The sequence below is a fragment of the Xyrauchen texanus genome, chromosome 25, assembly GCF_025860055.1.
Source record: "Xyrauchen texanus isolate HMW12.3.18 chromosome 25, RBS_HiC_50CHRs, whole genome shotgun sequence".
Classification (NCBI taxonomy): Eukaryota; Metazoa; Chordata; class Actinopteri; order Cypriniformes; family Catostomidae; genus Xyrauchen; species Xyrauchen texanus.
The window spans coordinates 15,397,317-15,410,989 of NC_068300.1; the positions used below are offsets into that span (position 1 = coordinate 15,397,317).

The 13,673-nt window shown below is 36.7% G+C and overlaps 1 pseudogene; it reads right to left on the reverse strand.

Annotated features, from left to right (window-relative positions):
- Window positions 1–291: 291 nt before the first annotated feature.
- On the reverse strand, window positions 292–13,364 carry LOC127618814 (ethanolaminephosphotransferase 1-like; annotated as a pseudogene).
- Between the last annotated feature and the right edge of the window lie 309 nt (window positions 13,365–13,673).

The following is a 13,673-nucleotide window of genomic DNA, read 5'->3' on the forward strand; positions in this document are numbered from 1 at the left end:
GGCTGTGCTTGGTATTATAAATTTTTTCTTTGCACGTACTCCTGTAATACCATATTTTTCAACAAATGTTATTCTTTTAAGTACCACAGAAGACCATGTAAATATCTTGGTATTTATCAAAGTACATGGTATCTGATATCACCACTGGTCCATGGTCAGCTGCAGACAGTACATTTTTTGGGGGGGTTTCAAAACAAATGTAGTGCAATTTTCAGTACCCGAACCACTCAAGACACACTCTGTACCACTCTGGGTGAAATCCTGCCTGTCCTCAGAAAGAGGAGTCAAAATCTGCAAAAGGACAAAATGATACCATGGATAGATTTACATTTAATGGGGCAGCACAAGATAATGTTACAACATGGCTGGATTATGTTGTACGATATGCAACGGTTTAAGTGTTTTAGCCCACTTAAGATAAAAAAAAAAGTTAACAATTCCTTGTTTGCCAAGGCATTACACAAATGCATCTGCAACCTGTATCGCTTGGGTACAGTCACATTAGTGAGGGATGCTTACAGTTTAAAAATTATAATACAAATAAAAAGAATACACCAATCAGCCACACTGACAGTAGCCTCCTCCAACACAGGATTTGTGAAGCATGCTTTAGTATATCCAAAATGTTTTTACAATCATCAGCACAGCCAGTGTTTTAAAGTTACTGACCACAGCACCAAAACAATGTGTGCTAACAAATTGAAACGTGCCGATTAGTGTTAAATTTGCCCCACGGAGGAAATACTGTCATACAGGTCAATGCAAAGAATGTCAAAGTTCTGTTTGCTAATGTGGACACCGAGTAAAGCAAAATCTTCCTAAAATCTCTCAGTTCTACTTCAATACAAGAGTGCCCTTAGGGACGAGTGACATCACACCATTCTTTAACAACAAATGTATTTCAAGAGTGTACTGACAGAAAATTTGAAATTGAGAATCACAACAAATAATGTTTACTTTGGACATAACACAGGTTATTAATGTAATGTTTCCTAAATTCATGTCAAACAGTTTAGAGGATAAGGGAGATAATTATGTTTTTATATTTAACTGTACTGTACTATGGAGATTCAAAAAAGTAAAATGAACAATAATATATTGTTATTACAACATGAATATGTTATACATGTTTAAACATCAGTCGAATGGTTTCACTGACTGGCCTTCTTCCTATAAAAACCAAATATTTTTAAGCATGAGGTTTCAGAGTGAAGAGTATGCAAGTGTAAAACACATACACAGATTACATACATACATATCCGCACACACGTTTATATATATTATAAACAAACCATAAACACACACAGTTTTGACAATCAGTGAAAGCTTTAAGAAGAATATCCCATAACCCCCCCAACAGAAATGAGAGGAAAGCTGAATGCTGGAATGAGCTTGATGTAAATCATGACACCTGTAGTTTGCATGTTGGTTGCACAGAGACTAGTGCTTTTATCGTGTTTAAAGAACGAAGCGAGATTTGACTCGCTCACTCCAAGTGCACCCTCTCCTGGTTAGGTTTTGAAGCGCACTCTTCATTCAAGCACAAATAAACCCAATAAAAGTCCACTAGTGAAGCAAAAAGGAAAGAAGCAAAAAAAATAGATGGAGAAAATGAAAATCGGCATGCAGACACACCATCACCAATGTAAAAAGGAACCAAACAAAAAATAATTGCAGTTATACAAGTTCAAAGGGTAGAACATAATATTCCTACTGCCAATCAGTAAAAAAAGGCTGTGGTTTGAGTGATTGATGACTGGTTACTTGTGTAATGTCTTCAAGTAAGTAATTTAGGTTGTCCTGTCTTATTTCATTATTATAATTCCTATGAATTCTAAGAGATCTGCAAAAGCACCACATTTTAAATAGTCAATTATCTTTGCTGTTTCCACATACATATAAATAAGATTAATAATAACCGAAAATGAGACTGTTGTTATCAGACTACTTAAGCTGTCCGTTGTAGTAATGCCTTTTGCTTCAATCATACTGTAAATTGTTTAAAAAAAAAAAAATGACTATCAAAGTGAGCAATTGAGGCCAAGATTAAATTTAAATTAAATCTTCAAGTCCAATAAGCTGAAGACAATTATCATCTTATGTGTGTGTAAATCATGTGGTTTCATGTGATTACATTACATGTGATGGAGTATGCTGGACTCGTCTGTGAACTTAAGTAAAATTATATCAGCTGTTTAAAGGCTCCTAGTATCTCAGCTGAAAAGCACATTTCCTTAGGAAACAAGCAATATTCCCAGCTTCACAGATACGAGACAACCAGTCTCCACTTGGAGCTAGCAACACAATACTGCTCTTTCTGGGAGGAATGGGCCCTGTTACGCAGCTGCCAGTCTAGGCACTGTAGGTCCTGTTGTGCAGCTGCATTTTTTTTTTTTTTAGCTCAGTGAGTCCCATGCTGCAGCTCTGTCTCTGGGCTCAATAGGTCCTGTGGTGCAGCTCCACCCCTGAGCACAGTTGGCCCTCTGGAGCAGCTCTGCCTCTGGGCTCAGTGAGCCCCGTGGCGGAGCTCTACCTCCGAGCTCATTGGGTCAAGTGGTGCAGCTGCATCTCTGGGCTCAATCAGTCTAGTTGATGGAGCAGCATCCTCAGAAAAAGAAGGCGTGATTGGTCAGTAAAATTTGGTTTCCTGGTGTAAGCTGTGTCTCCTTGGTGATTGGTGAGAGTCGGCTAGCTGAAGATTATGCTGTGATAGCTTAGACCTCAGCAGCCTTCAGGCCGATTTTCTCCTCGTCTTGTCAGTCCAAGTTAGGCTTCTTCAGTGAGAAAGCATATATATTAAAATGATCACTCAACTGCTTTACCTGCACAGGGAGACAAGAAAAGGAGAAAGAAGTCCAAATAAGTATGAAAGCTAACGAAAGATGATAATATAACAACAAAAATATGTTTACAGTTAAAAAATAATAAAACATAATATTGATGACAAACTAATAAGCAGACAAGATTGCAACTGATAGCCTTGATGTGTGTTATATCATGCATGTGCAGTCTGGCTGTGTGTGTACTTACAACAGATACTCCATAGTGTATGTGAGTGAGTAGGACCATAGCCGTCCATATGTACAGGATGACCGTTTCGCTGTTCTGCACAGTCCCAGATATCACAAGCAACACAAGAGCTGCCATTGGCAACAACAACAAACTCAAAGGCTTGCATCGAGTATTGCTCATCTGGCATACAATGAGCTTACACTGAGAGAGAGAGAAAGAGAGCATGTCATGAGCAGACACCTGAAAAGAGGTTTCAATAGCAACTGAAAGACATTTATTGTCTTGGCTGCAAAAATGATCTATTCCAGAGAGTTAGAGAACTGTGCATACTCACAGTCAGATTGGAGAAGGCTGTTCCCACCATGAGATAAAAGACTCTGGGTTGGTGCTGGATGATGTCTGTGGGGGAGAGACTGATCCACAGTGTAGAGAGCACAAACAAGAGGGCAGGAGAGAAAAAAGGCAACAAGGCCTCATACACAGAACTGTGCTTCAGGGTGTTATTACGGTACGCCCTTAAAAAAAAATACACAGAAAGAGAGAGTGAAAATAAATATCCCTGTTTACAACAATGCATTATTTAATAGAACATCAATAATGTACAAAGTACATTACAAACAAGTTATTGTTTATGAAGTGTACTGTTTGTTTTAAGAGGTCTGGACAAACTTACTTGAAGACATTGTAGAGGCTCATTGGCAACGTTACAACAAATAAACAACCTGCAATAAGACAAATGGGAGACAAAAATCAGATCGAACTTAATTTACAAATTTGTGCCTAACATCCAATGAAAACACAGTGTGTGAAGTTTTAACTGTGAGAAGAACCAATGAAAGTGCAGAGTTTGCTCACCAACAATCATGACAGTAAAGAGATCTCTGTAATGAAGATTCCAAACAACAGGTCTGTGCCATGTCTCCACACCTACCACTGCTGTTACAATGTACACGATAGAGATAGTCTAAGAAGAATAAACAGAGAGGCATATTTAAAACCAAGCACAGACTTTTTAATGGTATTTGCTTCTTTTTAAGGGATCAATAAAGTTTCTAATCAACGTAGTTCTACCTTAAAGAACAGTATTACATATTTTGAAAAAGCCATACTTAATATAAAAAATTACCACTTGGCTGATATCGTAGCCCCAAGGCAGGAACAAAATTCCAGTGTTGTATTTCTCCCAGTGTGACAGTATGAAGGAAAAAAGGACAACCCATAACAGGTAATGCAGCGTTACCACGCTGACGCCGGTACCACCCCGTCCAAAGACAGAGTAGACTGCAGCAACAAAAAACACACATGCCCAGCTGTCCAGACCGTGATCAAACAGTTCACCCAGCGGAGTACTGGAGTTTGTTCTACGAGCCTGTTTTCCATCCACACCATCTGCAATGTACACACACACAAATTATTTAAAGGAATGTTTCATGTTCAATACAAGTTAAGCTCAATCAACAGCATCGATGTAGCATAATCTTGATTACCAGAGAAAATATCGTAGAATCGTTCCTTGTTTATTTAAAATTACAATGCACTTGAATGTCACATTGGAAGTGAATAGGGCCAGTACATATACATTAAACGGTTTCAAAAGTATAAAAATCACAAGACGTAAACATTATGAACGTACATGATTTTAGTGTGATAAAATCTCTGATCTAGTGTAATAAGGGTTACTGGCATTTTATCATCAAGGAAAAGTATTAAAGTAATAACTTTATCACACACAAATCATGTTAATGCATATAATGTTTGTCTTGTCTCTACACTTTTGAAATAGTGTATTTTCACTTCCATTGTAAGCCCCTAACTGTACCCACAACTGCACTTGTGTACATGGTAGTGTGATAATAAACTGATTTGATTGATAATAATAAAAAAACAAAATTATAAACGATGGACAAGTCGAAATAATTTTTTGTGGTAATCAAAATTGTGCCACAAATGCTGTTGATTGAACTTAAATTCAACTCAGAACATTCCACTAAAAGTCCCATATGTATGCATACACATGATCCAATAAAAGTGCTACCAATCATCACACCATTTCAGAGATTTTCTTGACCCTACGTGTAATATTCACAGAACATGTTCATTAAACAGACCACTAGTGGACAAAAGTTAACTAAAGAGTATCAATAATTCTAAAAAGAGAAAGACAAACACTTACCTAAGGTATAGGCCAGAAAGTTAAACAAACCAGCAGCGATCCACATCCAACTTGGCACATGTGTGTGGCCCACCGCTATATCACACAAAGAGACACATAAAGAATGAATCTCATTGAGCAATGGAACATCAGTTACCCATTAACATCATGTATCGGCTAACCGTGCTGAGAAACTTGACTGTTAGTATGAGTAACTACAGTATACAGTGCTGGGTAGATTACTTCTGAATTGTATTACCGTACTGATTACAAATTACATGACTAAAACTGGCGGGCGGCACGGTGGTGCAGCGGTTAGCACTGTCACCTCACAGCAAGAAGGTCGTGGGTTCAAACCCTGGTTGCCCCGGCCTTTCTGTGTGGAGTTTGCATGTTCTCCCTGTGTCTGTGTGGGTTCTCTCTGGGTACTCCGGCTTCCTCCCACCATCCAAAAGACATGCAGGCTAGGTTAATTGGTGTCTCCAAAAAAAAAAAAAAATTGCCCTAGGTGTGGATGTGGATGTGGATGTGGAGGTGAGTGTGAGTGTATGTCTGTCTATGTGTGGCCCTGCGATGGACTGGCGACCTGTCCAGGGTGTCCCCCGCCTTTCGCCCAATGTTAGCTGGGATAGGCTCCAGCCCCCCGCGACCCTGTACACAGGATAAGCGGTTGACGATGGATGGATGGATGGATGGATGACTAAAACTGCAATCAGTAATGTTATCTCTTGGATTACATTTTTGGGTAATATAATCAGATTATTTTTGGATTACCTCTGACCTAGGGGTGTGCAATTAATCAACAAAATAATTGAGATTACAATTACAGCTGCTGCAATTAACTAATCCTGAAAAGTGTCAGTTACATCATTCAATTTAGATCTTTAGATTCCTGTAGTGTCAAGATTTTTTATTTAAAAATAGTTTTGGAACATTGTAAGCATGAATGCAATAGACAATAAGAAAATGTTTAAATGAGTCTATTAGCATATCAGAAACGTCAACCTAGTATTCTAGTATTGTTGTTTTGCACAATTTGTGTATAATTTGTTCAAAATGTAAACAAAATGGGAAAACACTTGTTTTTTATGTGATAAATTCAGAAACAATTGTCAGCTTGTTTTGGATGTGTAGCCTACATAAAGAATATGGCATGCAGTTGTACCACAAAAAGTATTTTAATAAAAAATTATTAATTTTATTACAATATCAAGTGAAATAATCGTCAATGATGGATTTTGTCATAATCGTGCAGCCCTACAGGTCAGAGTAAAACTCTTGTTTATTTTATGTGTTATTAATTTGAGTAGGATAACCTATAACATTTTGACAATGTTGCATAAATGCAACAAATGCACAAATTTAAGAAAATTTCCTTAATGAATCAAAATATAAGAATTATTATGATTTTTGTTTGTCTGTTACCGAATTAAATAAAAAAAAGCCACTTACAGGGTCGTGAAACAAAAAAGCACATTTTAACTGATATAAATGTTTAGTCAAAGGTACTTATGTCCAGAAATTCAGAAGCATGGATCAGAAATGTATTTTACAAGGTGTAAATATATGAAGGGAGTTGAGTGTTTTCCCTAATGATGCTGACAGAGCTCTAGGCCCTTGATCAATGACAGACTCAAATATGTTTAACAGCCATTTCTTATGGGAGACTTTAAAAATTATGGACAGGTGCCACGGGTGTGTTAAACCACCATACATGGTCTTACTCTGGCAACTTCAGCATTACAAACACCATTCATGTGTGCTAACAGATCACAACAGTCATATTTGTGACTCAAAGTCACAAAAACAGTCTCAAAAGTTACCAAAAAAGCAAAAGTGCATTCATTTAAATTAAGTACAAACTCAATTCACAAACCTAAAGTGAACTTTACCTCACTAATTCAATTGGTTCAGCATTTATATGTGGATTACATTGTTAATATGAAATGATATGTATGAGCATTTTAATGCATTTGATAATCAAAACCCTTCCAAATATAAAGTGACACATGTATATTGACATACCGAGTGATAATTCAAATAACAATTAAAATGTGTTATAAGGAGTTGTTCAATTTGCAAGTTGAAGTTCAGAAATCATGCAAGCGCCTACAAATGCTTCTTTAGATTTTACGTGGAATTATTTGCAGTGGACAGGATATTACGTTTCAGAAAGCAGGGTTTAAATTTGCCCAGTGTCTCCTTGAGTTTTGTAAATCCAGTGGTCAAATGCTGAGTGAGACTGCTCCATCTTCAGTGTAATTATAGCTACCTGGCTAATATCACAAACCTCATTCTCTGTTCCGAATACACTCAAAGACTTACTTAACTGTATATCAGCAGTGAAAAAATTAATAAAGAAAATTAGGTTGGGATCAGTAAATTATGAACAATTTACTGCCATTTCTTAAGTAACATGTTATAATGTAATCCACTAAAAGTAATTTGATGAGTATTTCAAAAAGTAATTTGATCTAATTACAAGTATTTTTAATTTAATTGTGTAATCCAGATTACTTGTAATCTGTTACTACCCAGCACTGAGCGTAAATGTATTCTGGATATTTAGTGTTCAATTAGGCTCTGTTAATGCATATGTGAGTGATCGCTGGGACTATGCATAGGTGTGGCTATGTTTTCACAAATTACTAGTTGATAAGAGAATGAAGAGCTGGAAATGAGGTGTAGATCCTTCTCAAATAAAAATGTCATTACAAAGGCAACATACTTGTATGAGAGAGAGAGAGAGAGAGCAGGGTATCTGCAAGTTCGAAGGAATTAAATTTAAGACTTAAGACTTTTTAAGGTCAAATAAAAAATTTAAGACCACTTTTGCAATTAAAAAAATCACATTAATTAATTAGCTGGTAAATACAAAGCCACTGAGGCTACTTTAATATCTCTGGGCATTTTCTTATATATATATATATATATATATATATATATATATATATATATATACACATTTATTATTGTGCATTTATGTGTTAATAAATTAATACAACTTTAAAACTCTGAATGAATTCATTATGAATGCATGTTGCCAAAAGTATTTAGCCTATATTGTGACCCTTCTCTTTAGTCACTTGCAAGACATGACGCCTTAGACCAATGCTTTGGCAATGTCACGGCTTATGTCAAACACGGAAGTAGTAGCAAAAACAATGTGTAAAAAGTAAACTTTTATCTATTACGTTGTTGAAAAATGATTCCGAGGGCTCTCGTTGTCTGCTGTGGCTTCAAGCCATCAACAGTATTGACTGGACTGAGGAGATCATTTCAACTTTGCAGCATAAATTTATAGCGAACATGATTACATACTTGTTATTAACTCATCATTATAGTCGGTAAGACTATGTTTGTATATGGTTTTGTGTCATACTTTCGTTTAATTTTGAATGGGAATGGAAACGAGGCTGTGAAGGATATACTTAGCATTTATTCAATGGGACGCACGATGTGTAAAAAGCTCCAATATCCCATCTGATTTTTCACAAATCATGTTGTCTGGAGTTTTTTGTATACAGAGTGTCCTTGAAAATATATTTTTCAATGTTCTGTACATGGAATGATCCAAAAACACTTTAAACTGCAGTACCTCTCATCGAAGAGACTGTACATCTATCTCGCACAGCATTGTTCTCATTGTCATTAAAAATCAAAGATACCGCTGCTGTGAATAAGGTCAAGCATGTGCTAGAAAAAATATTTTAATGAAGGTAAGTGATGACAATTTACATTTTTGAGTGAAATATAAAAATAAAAAAAACTCAGTTACCTTAAATATGACTATTTAAAGTTGACAAAATGTATTGAAAATGTTAAAAGATTAAATAATAATAAAAGAGAAGGAGGGAGAGACGCTGTGCTGCTGCTGCTTTCCCCCTGATTGGTCTGAAAACCTCGAAGCATCATGCAGGCTGCTCTGTCTGTCTGTGTGCTGTCAGTGTCCTCTTTTCTCCGCAACATTATCACTGCGTGAGAAAAGAGACGTGTGGCTTGAGAGCGTGAGAACACTGCCAATTGCGTTGGCAGCCCTAGATCTAGATGAGATGAGATGAGATATAACAGGTGTAACTCTGCAGCTTAGTTCTGTTAGCTTTACAATTATCTAAGGTAGTGTAAAAAAAGGAAGCGCAACAATTTGAAAGATGTCAAATGACTGCCCCAACCTTGCATGCTTACAAATTGTAAATTTGACCGCTTTGTCGAATATAAGCAGGAGCGACAGATACAAAATAACGGCATTTGCATTTCGGATTAACAGGTTTATACATGTGTAGCATCATAAATTCTGTAAAAATGTGCTTCCCTCCATGAGCCCACACTAAACTCAAGCGTTAGCTGCTAAATGACGGATGCACGAGAGAGAGAGATGATTTTGGCAGATTGTACCGTTTCAAGCGTCTCCTCTATTCACGCACCAAAATGTAAGACCTCAGCAAATGAAATTTAAGACTTTTTATGGCTTTAAAAAGTAAATGTAAGACTTTAAGACTATTTAAGGACCCGCGGATACCCTTAAGAGAAAGAGAGAGAGGAGAAAGAACATGAACCTCTTTCTTATAGTCACCAACTGGTTATTGCTGAAATCATTACAATGGCCTCAAGAAGGAGGAAGAGAACATTGACATATTCATTTCACTAGCTCATCGTGACTCACAAACTGTACACACCAAAGTATACAGTATAGACTTCACCTGAGGCATAGAAGTCAAAGTCATAGAAGGATAGCAAGGTGTAGGTGAGTACCAGGAACATAAACCCTGTAAACGTAATGAGGTTAGGGGCGAGCCATCTGGGCAAGACCTGAGACACAGAGAGAGAGAAATCAGCAAGTTGCAAATGGTCTGATCTCTCTTGCAGGTAAATAGATCCAGATGGATTGGAACATACATTAATGTTGCATACTGTGTATATGGAATTAAATGAAAACAAAACACAATGTAATTTTTTTTAAAGGTAAATGCCAATTCATATTCATGTCATTAAAAGGTGTATGTAAAAATTGACAGACAAGTAACAAATTCACATAAATACATCTTCATAGTTCAATTTTATGAACACTAGTTTGAAAGGGACATTTGTGTATGGTCATGCTAAATTGATCTTTTTTTTAACAATTTCTTGCTATTAAGACCAAATAAATTCTTGGGTGTTCATGCCTAACTTCTTAATCTTTACAACTATAACTAAAGGCATAACACTGTTCTCACATCAGTGGCTATAGGTTCAGTATATATATATATACATATATATGCCCTCAAATATTCTGGTAATTTCGTTGCTCCTAATGTTCTCACCTTTACCACTGAGTTCCAAAAGGGGTGCATGACGTAGATGGAAAGGGGGTTGGAGTCCACTGCACTGTACTGTAAAGAGGAAAAGGAAGTCAGAAGAGATGCTGAGTAATGACAACACATAGACACTGTTCAAAAGGTGTGAATGTCCCAAGCATGCCCACATACTCTGGCTTAATCTCTGATTATCTCCTGCCGAAGTTGGCAAATATGAGTTGTTTAATTAATTCCAATGTTATCGTCACAGACATTTTCTATACAAATTTCAAATGGTTTAAATTAGTGGTGGGCATTTCCCAATAGCCAAATTTTGCAGTTGAGTACTTGAAATTTTGAATTTAAGTTCCACCTTTAACATTTGAACCTTTGCACATTATGCTATAAACATTTTTTTTTTTTTTTTAAATCATAAAAACATTAGCACTCACCCATAGAAACATACACTACAAGTCTTAAGTGATAAAATCAATTTAAATACATTTTAAACATTTATTTTTGGGCAAAACGAATTCCTTCAACAACGTCATGTATCCACAGCGCCAACCACTACATGAAGATTTTTAGAAGAATATCTCAGCTCTGTTGGTCCTTACAATGTAAGTGAATGGTGATCAGTCCTTTAAAGCTCCAAAAAAGGAGATAAAGTCAACATAAAAGTAATCCATAATACTCCACTGGTTTAATAAATGTCTTCTGAATTGATACAGTTTGATTAGGGTGACAACTGCCCAAAATGTAACTCCTCCTTCACTGTACATCTTGACATTGCAGTCTCAAGGCACAATCAAGATTTCAAGCTTGATTACATTGTTGTAGGAAGTGCTGAGCTTGAAATCATGATCGCCAAGGAAACTGCAGTCAAGATGTTCAGTGAAAAAGGCGTTATATTTTGGTCCTCTCACATCCAACAGCTGGCTAGCTTCAGAATACATAGATTAAACCAGTGGAGCCTTATGGATTATGTTTCTGCTGACTTTGTCTGCTTTTTAGAGCATCAAAGGCCTAATCACCATTCACTTGCATTGAACAGACCTATAGAGTTGAGATATTCTGCATAAGATAGAAGGCCATACACATCTTAGATTACATAAGAGTGTGTAAATGATGAGAGAATTTGCACTTTTAGGTGAACTAACCCTAAGATTTTATATAGAGCAGTGTTTTTACAAGTCGAATATTTAAAGCTGAATGAGTACTCAATAAATCGTGCAAGTTCCTAGTCTTAATGTAATGCCCTTCCAATGTGGGACAATCTATGGTCCCAATGCAAAAGTCATGATTCAGTGGTGGCGGCAGATCCCTTTCAACTTCTATATCAGCATGTGTTTTCACAATTACAGACTTGAAAACATCTGGATCTGGGAAGATCTGCCCCACAACCCCTGACTGAAAAATGTTTAGTGTAATAGCAGTACTCCTAGTTACTTGGGGAAAACTATTATTATGCTGCTTGTGTACTTTGTCTAAGTGCCTTAATAGTGGCCAATGAAGAATGGCTAAATACAATCAGTACTGCTGAATCTAATCAGAGAAACACATTATATACATCATGGTCAGTGTCTGGACAATCACAGTGGGTTGAATGAAGACAAATCCCAGTCTCCAGTCTAGAAGAATTCATCAAGGGATGTTTTTACTGTGTAATATAAGAAACAGTTGGAAAATAATGCAGTAGTAGACAGCAGGGGTGGCATTTTTACAATTTGCATAGTATTTTGAGAGAAAATGTAGCATAGCTTATGTTTTCTATGTCAGAGAAAACCATTCAGATACATAATGTGTTCAATATCCATTTAAACTTTGTGCAAACATGCAGTCCAAGAATAGCACACATAAATTTAGTCCTTACACCTACTGTCCACAACATTAAATAAATCAATAAATAAAGACCTCATCAGGCCAAGTCAACACTGAGGTACATGTGGCGCAAGACAGGGTCATTTTCATTCACAAGTTCTTTCGAATATCTACTTCTGAGGACTTAAAACTCACTGGTCACACCTGACCCTCAAGTTCCACACCCTTTTTTCCAACAACACTGTCAAAGTGAGTTAACACACTATATGGAAGTGTGTATATATATATATATATATATATATATATATATATATATATACACACACACACACTGCAAAATTCAAATAATTTAAAAATATATATCACAAGTCATGGTTATGCAACCATGCATAAGTTGTTAATAATTAGATGGACTATAAGTTTTTCAAGACATCCTTTTCTTAAGCCCAATCTTTTTCAATATTGTCATATACTGTCACGCCAGTATGTTGAAAGACTACACTGAAACCTCGAAGGGTGATTGACATTCAAAACGTGTCCCAACCATCTAGATCCTTGACTGAGCCGGTGTGAAAAGCCACACCTACACCTTTAGCCATAACCATATTAGGGAGTCAAAAATCGGCACGACACCGAAACCACGAGTCAAGTCCGATTTACAAACTAGCCACTAAATAAAGCTGGACATGGGAATATGTGTTGTATACCAAAGGTTAAATATCCCTTTAAACAAAACAGCATCGTAAAAGGATATTTTACTTTCACTTGCGTTGGTAATACGCCGTAGGTTTCAATGAAGTAAAGACGTGGTGAAATCACAGTTACATTGTTAAACGTCTGTTTTTCTCTCTCGTGAGCGGCGCACACACCGGTGTCATATGCTGTCATGAGCATAGCACAGCTAGCTGACACACCAAAGTCCAACACACTACATAGTATATGGTGGTTTAAAGCGACCTCACCTTATATTGATCAAAACCTGAGAGTTGCTCTTGGGTGACATATTCGTAGAGAGCCATGATGACCACAGCACGGCTCTGAGACGGACCAAAATTGACCACCCGTATCGGCTCAGAGGATCCGCAGGCTACTGCTTGCGTGAGCGGCGGTGCAGTGGGGTGACGACTGAAACTCCGCCCACAATGATATACGCGGTTTCATAATAAAGGCCGATTTGGAATTTGCATTAAAACGTCAGATAAAATCATAAAATATACACACACGCATAGCCTATATATATATATATATATATATATATATATATATATTATATATCTATATACTATATATATATATATATATCTGACGTTTTACTGCAAATTCCAAATCGGCCTTTATTATGAAACCGCGTATATCATTGTATATATACACACACACACACACACACACACACACACTGGTTGCCAAAAGTT